Below are 16,698 nucleotides of genomic sequence, written 5' to 3'. Positions count from 1 at the left end.
TAATATAATCTTATTACTTCTAGACTGTACCTAATGAATTAGAATGCCTGATGCCCTTGCAAAAGGATACCAATAACTTTTTTTTTTTTTTTTTGCGGTACGCGGGCCTCTCACTGTTGTGGCCTCTCCTATTGCGGAGCACAGGCTCTGGACGCGCAGGCTCAGCGGCCATGGCTCACGGGCCCAGCCGCTCCCTCCGCGGCATGTGGGATCTTCCCGGACCAGGGCACGAACCCATGTCCCCTGCATCGGCAGGCAGACTCTCAACCACTGCGCCACCAGGGAAGCCCCAATAACATTTTTATTTTTAAATAAACTTCGCAGTATTTTAAAAAACAATTCATTTACATTATTATGATGACATCCAAGAAGTACTATTTCAAGCAAAAGATGCAGAACAAAAAAAGCACATTTCCAGACTATGAAAAGCCCAGCACTCTCATAAAATACACATATTAAATAATTTTCTCATTCCTCCCTTTTGGAATCAAACTGTTATAAATATATACTACTTCAAATTACATTTAAAAAGGAGGAAACATCAATCCAATAATACAGGAAAGAGCTAAGAAACATAATATATGTGACGGTATGAGCATATATGTTGGCAGGAAAATAGAGCAATATATATGAGAAAGAGTTAAAAAATACATATTACAAATAGTACCAAGTCAGAAATAGATTATGGATTGATTTAAAGTTAGAGACATCAATGTCCTTCAACACAGTTAGGGCCAGATTATTTTACTACTGACTACTACAGGAAATATTTCAATAGGACAAAAAACCAAAGGCTATCTGATGTCAAAAATGTTTATACTAGCGTCAAAGATATACAAAAGTAGCTTATCTTTGCAAAAAACTATCCATAAAATACAGAATCTTTCAGTGCAACTTAGTTCAATTTACAGATATTGTTTAGGGAAAAGAACAATAGTGCAAGGATAACTACGAATAAATGTAACATGAACAGAAAGCAGAATAACCAATGATGGGGAAAATGTGTACATTTGACAGAGTTCAATACTCTGTCAAAGAAGCTGAACAGTGCCTCATGAGAACAGAAGTATGTACTGTATATGGACAGGGTCTTAAGGATAGGAAAACCTATTTAGTTATCTGTAGGAAAATAGTCAACACTCTCTGCATTAAACATGTACATAGGTGGCATAATGACCAATACTCTTAGGAGAATCAACCTGAAAAATTGTCACGCCTGCCCTACTCTTATGAATAGAGCAATGTCAATAATGATAAAGTAATGATACTCAATTACTTCTTATCCAATGACTACTACGAGTCAGCCGTTCCATAACCATTTTCTAGAATACAAACAATGACACTTCAAAATGGATATTATCGCTCCCATTTTACAAATAAGGAAAAATGAACCTGAGACCAAGAAGCAGAACTGTAAACAGAAGCTGGTTTTACTAGTTAATCTTATTTCAAAGTTGTCTAAAAAACCACTTTGGAAACATAAACAACAGGTTTGCGAGAAGGAGGTTAGAGGTCTAGAAATGAGCATTAATAACTTTTATCTTTTCTAATTAAAGATTATTACTTAAGTATTTTCTACCTATATTGAGAGAACACATGGTAATGGTCATTTGTTATGTTTTCTGCCTACTAAGTGCCTTTTAAATATTCTTTGTATTTGGGGAACCTGTCTACCTTATAAATCCTGCTCACTGAAAGTGGAGACCTAGAAGCTAGGGTGTGAGCATGTGACATAGATATCATGGATCAAACACACCCACGCAAAACTGCTTTGCAAGCTTGCTTCCACGTGAAATCCATTTTCAGGCAAGTGCATTACTGAAGGCACCCATTCTCTGACAGACGTCATGACATCCTGTGCCAGTTTCTTGTCTACCTGGGATCAGTGGTGGTCAAGTCTTCACTCTGAAGCTGAGTGCTACTGAATATCCTTTAATACGTTCCACTGTGGACTAAAGTGGACTCTGGGTTTATTTTTCTAAGCTGCTATTTGTATTTGTATGCATGTGGTACGTTAGATACGTTCTCTCGATGTTGGAGAAGTGGCCCTCTGTAGGAGGCGTCCTTGATGTCCCAGCAGTGCACTCCCCTCTCGTCACCCAAGCTATACGCTCCAGGGGTTCCCCCTAAGAGGGCTGCGTGGGTCCTTCCATTGTGGTGGACTATGTGCGTGGTCTGGTAGGCTTGGTCGGCCTGTAGTCCGGGTGGCTGCCAGGCCCTGCCCCTGCGGATGCTGCCGGCTGCTGTTCAGCGAGGCCTGCTCACCAGGCGGCTGGTTGTGGAATCCTCGGGGCCCCTGGTTAGCGCTGGCTCACTGGTGGCTGGAGTCAGAGTCCCAAAGACGCTGTAGCTGTTGCCCACCCCCTTGCCGGTGAAGCCAGATGCTGGCATTAGCGCTGGACTACTGGCAGGCAGAGCTGGTTCCTGGAGTCCGGCTACAGGGCCAGGCATCCCAGAGCCCGTTTCAGAGCACTGAGGGGGAGGCCGGTTCCTGACCCAGTTGGGTATGGGGTCCAGGCTGTCCGGAAGGCAGGGCTGGCCTGCTAGTGGGCGGGGCGAGGGTCCAGCTGGTCCGTGGTAGGGCCTGGCCTGCGCTGCGGCTCCGAGCTCTCTTGCTTCCGGAGTCTGTCTCCCGGTGGGCGAGGCTTCCTGGGGGGAGGGGCCGGCGCCTATCCACTGGTGGTGGAACTGGGGCCCTCCGGTGGGCTGGGCCGTGTTTAGGGGCATGACCAGAGGCAGCTGTGGGCCCGTTAGTCTTTAGGCAGCCTGTCTGCTGATGGGCCCAGTTAGCTGTGTGGCCCGAGGAGTCTCGGGAGCCGGGGGGCGGGTCCCGGGCGTGCGCCTGCGCCAGCACCGGCTTCCTCGACTTCCTCGGCTTCCTCAGCTTCCTCAGTAGAAGGAGCTCCCGGGAGCGGCTGCCGCCAGCGTCCGTCTCCCCACAGGCAACCACAGCCGCCCTCTGCCGCCACCTCTCCGGGACACACTCTGAGACCTGCAGGTAGGCCTGGCCCAGGCGCCTGTCAAATTACTGCTTTTGCTTGAGATTTTGTGTGCGCCCTTTAAGAGTGAAGCGTCTTGTGGGGCTCCTGCAATAAAGCCCGGCTGGCCTTCAAAGCCAAACGCTCTGGGGGCTCGTCTTCCTGGTGCCGGACCCCCGGGCTGGGGAGCGTGACGTGGGGCTCCGAACTCTCACTCGTGTGGGAGAACCTCTGGAGGGTGTAATTACTCTCCAGCCTGTGGGTCGCCCCCAGTCGGTCTGGGATTTAATAATACCGCGCGTCTGCGCCTCCTACCCGCATCTCCTTGTGGTTCCCCCGTGTGGTGCCTGTCTTTAGAGGTAGGAGATCTTTTCTGGTAGGTTCCAGGGCGTTTTTTGATGGTTGTTCTGAGGACAGTTGTGATTTTGGCGTGCCCCTGAGAGGAGGTGAGCTCTGGGTCCCTCTACTACATCATCTTGGCCTCTACAAAAAAAAAAAAAAATTGGGTTTATTTTTCTTATTTGTCTTCTGTCTGCTTGCTTGTTTGTTTTTTAATGCATATCCTTTATTTCCTGAGATTTTTATTTAGAAAATTCAAAAATATGTTAAAAAATGCAAGAAAAAGAACCCTCCTAGAATCCCACCACCTAGAGATACACACTGTTAATATTTTAACTAGTCTTTTCCAGTATCTCTATATGCATTGAAATGTGATGCATATATTCACCTATATATGCATACTACTCATAGTTGTATGTTGAGATCGTTCCTGTTATCTTATATATTTGGGGTGAAGTCCCAGTGATGCTGAGAACATAGGCAAACAAGTAACAGGTTAATTAATTTAACACATTAACAGGTGTTAAGCATATTGACAAATGATTAATTAGAAGAAATGGTCCATCCTCAAAGACCAGATCCCCACTCCATTCATTCCCCCAAATTCCAATTTTTGGCACCCTGAGTGACTCTCCACAACTTATACTTGGCTAAACAAAGCTGTTACTTCCTCCTTCCCAGAGGTGACCCACACCCAATTACTGGTTGATGAAGGATTTAAAAGGACCAGCCTTCTTACGTCAAATTGAGACAACTCTAGACGGCTTTCCCAGCTTTAGAGCTGTCCATAGGATCTGCTGAAGCCTTTGCTCTGACTGCATCACAGCTGAACCTCTCTCTGTCCCAAATCGCATTTTCTTCACCCCACCACACATGTTGAAATCAATCCCAATAAACTTGTGTGCTACACTTCCTATAAAAGCCTGCTTCCCAGGGAATTCTATCTGCAATGATAGCAACCCATTCCTGAAAACCAATCAAAGAGAAGATGAAACACTTGGGGCATGGGACCCAGGTGGGGTGAGTGTAGGAATTCCTAAGCTATAAACAGTACAGCAGTGTTTCTGTTTTCCTCTCCATGAGAGAAGGGAGAAGCATCATTTTTCTAATACACTTAGACCAAGCAAGTAGGGCACAAGATAAAGAACTCGGATAAAAAGAAGAGTTTGGGAAATTGTGTGCCTTCAAGAAAAGCAGGAGAATAAATCTTTCTCCCTGGTCCATGCCTGTCTGGAGCCATTCTGAACAGCAGAATGAAAAGAGAGAGTGATAGCCAGCTGCCACCTGCCTTTGGTGGGTCAACGGTGTATGAATTCCCATGCGCCACAAGGAAGCTGTCAGGTGTGGCTAAGTCATCTGAAAAGGACCTTACCACAAAGAGCTTCCTGCTGGAGCAGGTAGATGCTAGAAAAGAAAGATTATGTCATATGATTAAAGAATATTTAAAGAAAGAAAAGGAAAACCATGACTCATATAAAATAAACATGTACCAAAGATTTTAGATTTTTTTCCTAATGAGGAAATCAGTAAGTGATCACAATTTAAAAACAAATCCAAAGAATAGACGAATACGTAAGCCCACTGGGAATGTTAACATTAATCCATTTAATAGATGCAAAACTGGCAACAATCCACAGGACAATGATGTCCATTCCACTGGACAAAACTTGCATTTCTATGGACATGAATTATTCGCATTACTATCAATTTTCTATAACTTATAGTTGTAAGATAGAGGAAAAGATACTCTGATGAGTGACCTATATAGAAAACCACTAGTATTCAGATATCACCAAAGGACAGAAGCTGAGGGGCGTCTCAACACAGCAGCAGAAGAGTGCATGGTCCATGTAAAAGGGCATAGTTCATGATGTGCAGGTACCCAACCATCCCACAAACTGCCCGTAAGTGAATGATTATTTTGGATTCTTGCTGGGACAGTGAGCATTTATCAGTCAAGCAAGGGCAAGAAACAACATAAGATAAAAGATCTGTATCCTCTTTACTTCCATTCTTATCCCCCGGGACCCGCCCATCTCTGGAGAAACCAGAGGCAACACAATGCATGGGGAAGGAGAAAGGGAAGAGGCTGCACAGCACAAAGGCCACTGATGGCCCCTATGGGTGGAGAGGGAGGAGCTTTAAACCAAATGTAAGCTCGAGTTTTTATATAGATTGGACTAGACTTTTTAACTGGAAAATGAGACTGTTTTGCTGCCTAAATGTTGCCCCAGTGCTATATTGTGCTGGTTATTCTATGTTTGCACCTCCTGATCCATTCCTTGCTCTTTCCTGCCCAGCTTCTTGCCCAGGAGGCCGACCCCTGCATTTCCCGGCCCCCGTGTCCTTTGGCTTCTGATTGTGTCCATCCAATTAAGGCACCAGCAAGACCTCAGAGAGAGGGAGGAAAAGGAATTCAAAGTATTTATTTCACTTACACCCTCTTTACTGGGTATGGCTTGATAATGTCTGGTTCTTACCCATGTGGACAACCCCTGTGGAGTTCCATGGCTATGGTTTACTGCTACAGGGGTTCAAGTAACTAACTGTTCCCTAACCTTACCTCTGAAGGCGTACAGCTGGTGTTAGTGCCACTGTTGGGAGCCCTGAGAGCATCACTCTCTCTTCCTAGTTTCCTTACTCCTAACATTATCTCTGTAATACCACCTTATTACACTTACTTTTATTTCAATGTTGAGTGCGCCATCTGCTAGCTTCCTAATGTGACCCAGACTGATGCGTATGGGATCTGTCAAAAATATCATCCAAAGCCACTGAATATCTGTTGGAATGTGATTGAAGCAGTGGGCTGAGAAAAAGCAGTTTTCTTTTTGTATCTTCCTGTGTTAAGCTGGTTCAGTGAAGAAGATTGTATATGTATATATAATTTTTACCTATATACATTTATATATTATGTTTTTAATATTAAGTATATTATATAAAATTTATATGATACAAGAAAATATTAACGTTAATGTTTGAATATTACTTAAGCACAGTAAATTATATTATAAATGGCATAATACAGCCTATCCTCTTTTGTAAGCAGTGTTTCCCACCCAAAAAAATATATCAAGGAGACCTTTGATATACAGTATCATTTGTAATGGCTGGTAGCATCCTGTTATATTGATATACAACAATTAGTTTAACTCTTTCTCTAATCATAACTATTTGACTTCTTTCCAGTTCGGGGCTAGCAGTCAGAATATATTTTTAAAATATAAATTATAACAATTTACATCTCCAACAGGATCGGACATGAGTACAGTACTAATTTCTCCATATCCTCCACAAGCATTATCATAAACAACTGCTGTTAATTGAATGTTTACTATATAATATAAATTGTATTAAGAGCTTTATAAAATCACTTTAGTGCCATGCTTTATATAATTAATCTTGTTAATCCTTGTTTTTTTCCAGTCTGGTAAGCAAAACATTAACACCTCAGTTTTTATTTGGAATGTCCATAAGACTATTGTTACAAAAAGTGGGGTTGGGCTACTTGCAGCTTGAATGCCAGCAAAGAGGCAAGGTTGGTGGAAAGGAAAGTTTGCTTTATTTCAGAGGTCTGCAACTGGGCAGGAGGGCAGACTCGTGTCCAAAGGCCAAGTCCCTCCCTGACAGTCAGCGGGCAACAGCTTTTATAGACAGAGGGAGGGGGCCACATGCAGAAACAGCAGAGTCAGCTCTGACAGTCATCTTGAAGTTGGTCATGTGGTGGTCTGATCAGCGTCGTCTTGATTGTTTTAAGTACAGTTAATCTTCAGCCCCAGAGTCGGTTTGTTCCCACTTCCTTGAGGCCAGTTCTTGGGATTGTGGCAGCTTATGTCATGGCTACAGTCTGGTCATCATGTAGTTAACTTCTTCCACCTGGTGAGGGTTTCAGTATCTATAAGAGCTCACAGGACATGGCTCAGAATACTGTCTATAGCCCTTGAGGAGGAACTAAAGGTCCGTGACTTTGCTTAATGACTAAACTATTATTATTTTGTCCTGTTTGCCTGCTTTCTTTTGCTTTTGCATTTCTCACTTCTCTGATTAAATTTATTCTGTGACTAAAGTTTTTCTACAGACAAAAGGCAGGCAGAGGACATGGCGGGGATGGACCATAAGGTCCTGCTCTGTTTCACTACTAGTTAATTAAATATCAAGAGCTTGTATTTCTTCTCTAATAATAACTTGTTTGTGTGGATTATTAATATTACTATATATAATCATTTTCTTTCAGTTTGTAAATAATTTTATATATTGAAAATATCAATGCCTTGTATGGCATGTTTGTCTCAGAAAAATTTTTCTTCTTTTCCTTAGTTTTGTTTTTATTTTTATAGTACTGCGTCATATGAAAGTTTTCATTTATGACTTCAAATTTAAACATTAATTTGTGGTCTATGTTACCTATAAAATTTGAATATTTCTGAACCCCAAAGATTATGAAAATACTCACCTTCGTTTTTTCCATCATCTTCATGATTGAAATTTTACATTGGAAACTGGACTCATCTGTTATTTATGTTTGCTCTGGCATGTTTTCTTTTTCCACAAGTAGCTAGGTAGACATTTCATCACTATTGATGCAATTGTCTTGAACCAAAAGTGATTACCATATGTATTGTCATCATTATAAAGTCCTATGAGCTCAATACAGTTTGAATGAGAGGCTGGTGTTGAAACTGGTTTGTATCATAGCAAGCAACTCCTAGGTAGATACCGCTTGTAGTCACATCCCCAGAATTGTTACATTCTCCAGGAAACAAGTGATTATGGTGGGTAGTCTATATGACTTATAAATAAATAACTTAAATAACATATAAATAAAAGATCTGATGAATATGTCTATGTTAAAATGTAAAACCTCTGTTTGGGGTGAAAATTCCCAATAAAAAGAGAAAGACAAGCCAGAGTCTGGGCATTTATATGGCAGAGTCTTATTTTCACAAGTGTACTGGAAGTGAGATGTTATGGCAAAAATAATATACCACTTAACATCCATCAAATAGACCAAAAAGAAACTATCTGACAATACAAAGTTTCGGAAAGGATGTCAGAGAGAAGGAGAAGCAGTGGAAGGGCTGGGACTTGAGCGCTATCAATAATACTTCAGTTTGCAAAAGAAGTCAAACACCAAAAGAAAGGGTAAGAAATAAAAGGAAGGGTAAGGAAGGGATGGGAGGTGGGTGACCTTTAAGGGATGAGCAAATGAAGAGGAGTCTTATTCCCCTTCCTTTCAATGTCATCAAATTTCTCCAGTTAAGACTCACAGTCTAATTTATATTTGTATTTATTCCCCTAAATACTTCCCAGTAGTCTAGTTTTTTTTTTTTTTTCCTGACTGCTCTTCAAAGTAATATAATAGATTCTGTTTGGGCTAAGTCTTGAGCAAAGTGTTTTAGAATCAGACTAATATTCCACTTCATAGATGGTTAATAAATAAATATGGACCTAAGCATTTCTGTGTATTAGAATGAATTGAATTGATACAGTATCCACTCCTTCAATGATACTACACTTCTCTGATAGAAAATATCTTTTGAATCTATAATGATTAAAAAGGTGTAGCTACTGAGCGGCATCTAAAAGTTGCATATTCATAAAAAAAAATTCACAAATGTCTCCTAATAGCACAGACAAATGAGGTCACTAGTCCACAGAGCATTTTCATGGTGATTTTCTGCACTCCAGACAGGAAAAGCTGCCACTTGGAACTGACATATCTGATTGATGATCACCTGCAATGAGTTGACAGGCTTTCTGAGCAGCTGACACATAGTGTGGTTTTGTTGTTTTATTTGTTTGTTTTGGGGTTATTTTATTTTTTTGGCATAGACTACATTTTTAACACAGTATCTAAAATCATTCCAATTTGGACCTGTGCATTTTGTAACTGTGATGGGTTATTTAAGTACATTATTAAACTGTTCACTATTACTTTGGAAAGCAAAAGGTAGTCTGGGAAAATGTCCCCGTGTTCAATCACTCTTAATACTTATGTAAGAAAATGAACAATTCTGGCTCCTGGTGCTGTCTAACCACCTGAGACAGTGGGCAGTGGATTAAGTTCCTTAACTTTGTGTCCGATTGTCTTTAAAGGTGGGGAGGTTGTACATGTTGAATTCTAGAAACATATCCAGAATGAACAAATGAGTAGCAAGGATGCGAACCCAAAACAAATCTCACTGTAATCATTACCTTGTTAAACTTTTTCAAAATTCTCCTGAATTCCAAGATACATATGAACTCTATAATTCCCAGCCTACACCTTCAGACTCATCTCTTGCTATTCAATATATGAAGTCCTAAAAATATTCCTGCCTTCTGGATTTCCACACATGTCCCTCAGGAAATGACATCCCTCCTCTCTTCTGGCTAACTCTTACTTATTGTTGGAAGCTCAGTTCATATAACACCTCTTCTGGGAAGCCTTCCTTGATTATGACATCAATGTTCCTCTTATGTGCTCCCGTACTCCAATATGTATACTTCTGTAATAACGCACTATCATTCTAGCTATTGAATTTAGCTTATTTTAATTAATAAGGACTGAGCTGCCTTATTTGTTTCTGAATCTTTGTTGCCTTGTAGAGTTCCTAACACATAGCGACCATTCAAAACATATCCTTTGAATGAATGTATGGAGAAAAATGAAGTCAGATCTACTCCCTTCATGCAGTTCATATCAGTCTTATTTTGAAGATAAAGAATTACATTTTGTCCAAGTTTAAGTATTAGAATACTTAGTTATTGTTCTCTCTTTCTAATTAGGAGTGTTTGAGATGAAGATAGTAGCTCAAACATTAAATTAGTATATGTTGGTTTTGCTCAATTGTGACATGCTACATCATAAAAAAATATATACATAAGACAAACACACTTATAAGGGAAACCCTTATCCATTAATATAAACTGTTATATTTATAAAGAAATTAAGGTTTTATCAAGTGTCTGAAAATTAAACACTATTTCTTAGCATCACATTTCTCCCATATTCACATGAGAAAGCATGAATAACAACAAAGCAAGAAAGAGGATCGTGACCAAATAGATGGAAACATAAGGATGAAGACAAGAAAATAAGAGTCCAGTAAGCTATGACCACACTGAAAGTAATATCACTATTGTAATTTATTCTTCTCAAATATCTGAGTCTTCAGCATAATTTATGTTTTTCATACACCAGTATCCAAATACAAATTCTGGCAGAAAATATATTATTTTTCATTCAGATGATGGAAAGACGTGTTTATGGGTATGTAAAATTAGGAACATGCTCCTGCTAAAGAGGGATCATTAATGAGGTATGCAAATAGGCCTCTCGTTTGCTTTTGGAATATTCATAAAGAGCAAGTTATTCATCTAAGGAAAATACAGCCTCCATAAAGCATGTCAGGAGCATCTTCAATCTTCTTTACAATTAAGAAGATACAGTACCTTGTGATGGTAGAGAATGCCGATGTGAAATGTTTGGGGCAATTTATGCTGTTGGTTCATTTTATTTTCCATAGAGAAATGTTGCTCGATTACAAATGGAAGCCTCTTTCCAATAGGCATTATTATTGAGATTAAGAGTGTCTAAGGTTAAAGCATTTATAATTCAACAGACTCCACTCTATTAATCTTTTATGTTATAGTTTCATTCTGTGACCAAGAGTACATTGCTTTGAAATCCTTCCTCAGGGCCACAGAATACACAATGCAATGATGTGAAACAGAGAAAGAAACTTGTTTATCCTTGCTTTTACCTTTTTAAAGTAAGAGGGGAATGCCTATTTCCCGGAGCCCCAACTGCTTATTTGGGTGCTTCCCACACCAGGCATTAGCACTGGACTTCCTCCGCCTGATCCTCAAGGTGGCAACAGTCCTCCTTGGGCATAAAAGTGTCCTTGGCACTTTGGAAAAGAGGTGGTTGTAATGGTGTTGGTGTTAGTGCCCTTCCTACTGGGCAGTCAGCTGTGCATCCCTGGTGTAGGGTAACTTCTGTTTTTCATGAAGACTAGGAGATCAACAGGAGGTGAAGTCTCGGGTGCAGGTGAGGGGGATTCTCTCAGACATTTCACATGAAAGCTAGTGGATTCTAGCAAGCACTATGATCTATTCCAACTGGACGACTGGAACTTTGGGCCTCTTCTAGTTAGCAAGTCATCTGGAACTTTCTGGATATATGGGGGTAAAGAGAGGAAGCTTCTAGAACAAGTGGCCAGAATCAGGTCTCAAAGCTCTGTAGGATCCCTTCCAACAAGCCTCTGCTTGGTAGGTTCCCAGCTACCCAAACTTACAACTTATCACAGAATGTAATTGATCATAATGGCCGGTTCAACCCAAGCCCTAGTCATTAGTAAGGACAAGGCAAAACAAAACAAGCAAACAGATAAAAAATTCTGAACAGAGAAGGCTCACTCTTCAAACTCTCCCTTGAAGTATTTGGGAGCAGATTTGCCTTCTCCAATTATGTTTTTGCTTGTGTGTTTACAGAGGTCATAGGGGTTGCCAGGAGTTGAACTTTCATATAAAACCAGGTTGAGAGTCTGAACATTTGTTTTCCTGTAGTAGACATTTAGATATTTCTACAAGCCTGGCAGTTTAATCTTCGTACCGACCCTATGAAATGGGTACCATTATTATTAAACCCATTAAAACATCACAATAGCTCATGTTTATAGGTGAATTAACTGAAGTTTAGTGAGTGCAAGTGACTTATCCAGACTCATAGATTTAATAAATGGCAGTTCCTGGACTCAGTTAAGCCCTATTTAAATATAAAGTTGTTGGTCTTAACCACTTCGCAAACTTTCCTTTTCCATCTCTATAGGTTTTCATCTTGTTCTAAGACAGTAGTAAGCATACTATTTCTGTAAAGGGCTAGATAGTAAATACTTCCATCTTGGGGACAAACAGGCAAAATTGAGGCTATTATGTAGGTACTTATATAGTGAGATAAAACAATATTCACAAATTTACATCGATGAAATTCAAAGTAGAATTATGATCATTGAGAACATTTTTTTTCTAGTACAGATCTACTGATGAGAAGAATATAATTCATTGGTGGCAGGGGGAGGATAAATTCCACTTAACTGAGGTTCAAGGTTAGTGTTCCTTACCGTCAAATCTGTTATAAATGTGAGTCTGTAAAAAGCATTCTTAGCCTTACAAAAAGAGGCAGCCCCAGATTAGGCTCATGCGCCGTATTTGCTTTAAAAGCATTTGCATTGAAGTGAGCTGGGTATCTGTTCATTTTCCAATTATAAATTCAAGAAGATTTCCCTAACAGTTTTACACAGAACACAGAATATTTCTTGGTGCCGTAAGAGTATTTCTTATGCATGCACTTTGCCTGAAATTGACTCAGCCTTGTCATCTACTCAGCACACAAAGCACTGTTCTTTGGAGATCAAATCATAATTACACAGCATTTGCTACCTGTTTTAAAAATCCTGCGCTATTGATAATACAAAATTTAAATGTATAAGCAAAACTCACACTACACTCAAAGCAAAGTATCTTTTATTAACTTGTAAAACATATCAAACACAGGAAACTTAATTGGCTTTAATTATATACAAACTACTGACTAAAGAAAAATCTCTAAAAGCCAAGGATAATTCAAATATTTGTTGAGCTACAGTTGCAGAAATCGTCTAATTCAAGAAGATTGTTAATTTCAAATGTACATTACTGAGTTGTCCATTCTGAGGATCCAGAAGTTGTTCGTTTGTTTTTGTTTTTTTCCATTTATAAACTCATTTATTTCTTTATTTGTAACATCTTTATTGGAGTATAATTGTTTTACAGTGTTGTGTTGGTTTCTGCTGTATAACAAAGTGAATCAGCTATATGTAAATGTATATCCCCATATCCCCTCCCTCTTGCATCTCCCTCCCACCTTCCCTTTCCCACCCCTCTAGGTAGTCACAAAGCACTGAGCTGATCTCCCTGAGCTGTGCCGCTGCTTCCCACTAGCTATTTTACATTTGGTAGTTTACATTTTTTTCTGTAATTGATATATAGTCTCATAGTGTTGTAGTTGGAAAATATACTTGATATGATTTCAGTTTTCTTAAATTTGCCAAGGCTTGATTTGTGACCCAAGATATGATCTATCCTGGAGAATGTTCCATGAGCACTTGAGAAGAAAGTGTTATCTGTTGTTTTTGGATGGAATGTCCTCTAAATATCAGTTAAGTCCATCTTGTTTAATGTATCATTTAAAGCTTGTGTTTCCTTATTTATTTTCATTTTGGATGATCTGTCCATTGGTGAAAGTGGGGTGTTAAAGTTCCTTACTATGATTGTGTTACTGTCTATTTCCCCTTTTATGGCTGTTAGCATTTGCCTTATGTACTGAGGTGCTCCTACATTGAGTGCGCAGATATTTACAATTGTTATATCTTCTTCCTGGATTGATCCCTTGATCGTTATGTAGTGTCCTTTGTCTCTTGTAATAGTCTTTATTTTAAAGTCTATTTTGTCTGATATAAGAGTTGCTACTCCAGCTTTCTTTTGATTTCCATTTGCATGGAATGTCTTTTCCCATCCCCTCACTTTCAGTCTGTATGTGTCCCTAGGTCTGAAGTGGGTCTCTGGTAGACAGCGTATAGATGGGTCTTGTTTTTGTATCCATTCAGCCAGTCTATGTCTTTTGGTTGGAGCATTTAATCCATTGACATTTAAGGTAATTATCAATATGTATGTTCCTATTCCCATTTTCTTAATTGTTTTGGGTTTGTTTTTTTAGGTCTTTTCCTTCTCTTGTGTTTCTTGCCTAGAGAAGTTCCTTTAGCATTTGTTGTAAAGCTGGTCTGGTGGTGCTGAATTCTCTTAACTTTTGCTCCTCTGTAAAGGTTTTAATTTCTCCATCAAATCTGAATGAGATCCTTGCTGGGTAGAGTAATCTTGGTTGTAGGTTTTTCCCTTTCATCACTTTAAATATGTTCTGCCACTCCCTTCTGGCTTGCAGAGTTTCTGCTGAAAGATCAGCTGTTAACCTTATGGGGATTCCGTTGTATGTTATTTGTTGTTTTTCCCTGGCTACTTTTAATATTTCTTCTTTGTATTTAATTTTTGATAGTTTGAGTAATATGTGTCTTGGCATGTTTTTCCTTGCCATGTTAGGGAAGTGTTCAACTATAATCTCTTCAAATATTTTCTCAGACCCCTTCTTTTTCTCTTCTTCTTCTGGGACCCCTATAATTAGAATGTTGGTGCATTTAATGTTGTCCCAGAGGTCTCTGAGACTGTCCTCAATTCTTTTCGTTCTTTTTTCTTTATTCTGCTCTGTGGTACTTATTTCCACTATTTTATCTTCCAGGTCACTTATCCGTTCTTCTGCTTCAGTTATTCTGCTATTGATTCCTTCTAGAGAAGTTTTAATTTCCTTTATTGTGTTGTTCATCATTGTTTGTTTGCTCTTTAGTTCCCCCTGTTCCTTGTTAAATGTTTCTTTTATTTTCTCCATTCTGTTTCCAAGATTTTATATCATCTTTACTATCATTACTCTGAATTCTTTTTCAGGTAGACTGCCTATTTCCTCTTCATTTGTTTGGGCTGGTGGGGTTTTACCTTGCTCCTTCATCTGCTGCATATTTCTCTGTCTTCTCATTTTGCTTAAGTTACTGTGTTTGGGGTCTCCTTTTCGCAGTCTGCAGGTTTGTAGTTCCTGTTGTTTTTGGTGTCTGCCCCCAGTGGTTGAGGTTGGTTCAGTGGCTTGTGTAGGCTTCCTGGTGGAGGGGACTGGTGCCTGTGTTCTCCTTGATGGGGCTGGATGGTCAGTGCCATGTCTGGTGGTGTGTTTTGGGTGTCTGTGAACTTGGTATGATTTAGTCAGCCTCTCTGTTAATGGGTGGGGTTGTGTTCCTGTCTTGCTAATTGTTTGGCATGGGGCGGGCGTCCAGCACTGGAGCTTGCTGGCCATTGGGTGGAGCTGGGTCTTAGCATTGAAACGGAGATCTCTGGGTGAGCTCATGCTGATTGATATTACATGGAGCTGAGAGGTCTCTGGTGGACCAATGTCCTGAACTGAGCTTTCCCACCTCAGAGGCTCAGGTCTGACACCTGGCAGGAGCACCAAGACCCTGTCAGCCACGTGGCTCAGAAAAAAAGGAAGAAAAAAAGAAATAAAAAAATAAAATAAATTATAAATAAATTTTTTTTAATTATTAAAATAAATAATAAAGAGAGCAACCAAATCAATAAACAAATCCACCAATGTTAAGACGCACTTAAAACTAAACTAAGATAAACATAAAAATCAGGAACAAATCTGTCACAGACAGCAAACCCCAAGTGTACAGTTTTTCCCAAAATTCACCATCTCAATTTTGGGATGATTCGTTGTCTATTCAGGTATTCCACAGATGCAGGGTACATCAAGTTGAATGTGGAGATTTAATCTGCTGCTCCTGAGGCTGCTGGGAGAGATTTCCCTTTCTCTTCTTTGTTCGCACAGCTCCTGGGGTTCAGCTTTAGTTTTGGCCCTGCCTCTACATGTAGGTCATCTCAGCCATCTGTTCCTTGCCCAGACAGGAGGGGGATAAAGCAGCGGCTGATTAGGGGGCTCTTGCTTATTCAGGCCTAGGGGAGGCCGGGGTACAGTAGTTATAATTGGAGTGCCGGGCGAGCCTCTGGTGGCAGAGGCCGGTGTGACGTTGCAACAGCTTGAGGTGTGCCGTGTGTTCTCCTGGGGAGGTTGTCCCTGGATCACGGGACCCTGGCAGTGGCGGGCTGCACAGGCTCCTGGGAGAGGAGGTGTGGAGAGTGACCTGTGCTCACACACAGGCTTCTTGGTGGCGGCAGCAGCAGCCTTAGCGTCTCATGCCTGTCTCTGGGGTCCGTTCTTTTAGCCGCGGCTCGCGCCCGTCTCTGGAGCTCCTTTAAGCGGCGCTCTGAATCCCCTCTCCTCGCGCACCAGGAAACAAAGAGGGAAGAAAAAGTCTCTTGCCTCTTCAGCAGCTCCAGACCTTTTCCCGGACTCCCTCCCGGCTAGCCGTGGCGCACTAACCCCTTCAGGCTGTGTTCACGCCGCCAACCCCCGTCCTCTCCCTGGGATCTGACCGGAACCCGAGCCTCAGCTCCCAGCCCCGCCCGCCCCGGCGGGTGAGCAGACAAGCCTCTCGGGCTGGTGAGTGCTGGTCAGCACCGATCCTCTGTGCAGGAATTTCTCTGCTTTGCCCTACGCACCCCTGTGGCTGCGCTCTCCTCCGCGGCTCCGAAGCTTCCCCCCTCCACCACCCGCAGTCTCCGCCCGCGAAGGGGCTTCCTAGTGTGTGGAAACCTTTCCTCCTTCAGGGCTCCCTCCCAGAGGTGCAGGTCCCGTCCCTATTCTTTTGTCTCTGTTTTTTCTTTTTTCTTTTGCCCTACCCAGGTTCGTGGGGAGTTTCTT

The 16,698-nt window shown here is 41.0% G+C and overlaps 1 long non-coding RNA gene across 1 annotated transcript in view; it reads left to right on the top strand.

Annotated features, from left to right (window-relative positions):
• Positions 1–2,799: 2,799 nt before the first annotated feature.
• LOC308608191 overlaps positions 2,800–16,698 on the top strand; it is a 118,516-nt gene continuing 104,617 nt past the window's right edge. Inside the window, exon 1 of the long non-coding RNA XR_014014106.1 lies at positions 2,800–2,998. This is a non-coding gene — a long non-coding RNA (uncharacterized lncRNA). The remainder of the gene's footprint in view (positions 2,999–16,698) is intronic.

The sequence above is a fragment of the Mesoplodon bidens genome (assembly GCF_964165515.1).
Source record: "Mesoplodon bidens genome assembly, chromosome: 20".
Taxonomy (NCBI): Eukaryota; Metazoa; Chordata; class Mammalia; order Artiodactyla; family Ziphiidae; genus Mesoplodon; species Mesoplodon bidens.
This window is presented reverse-complemented; position numbering and strand designations above follow the sequence as displayed.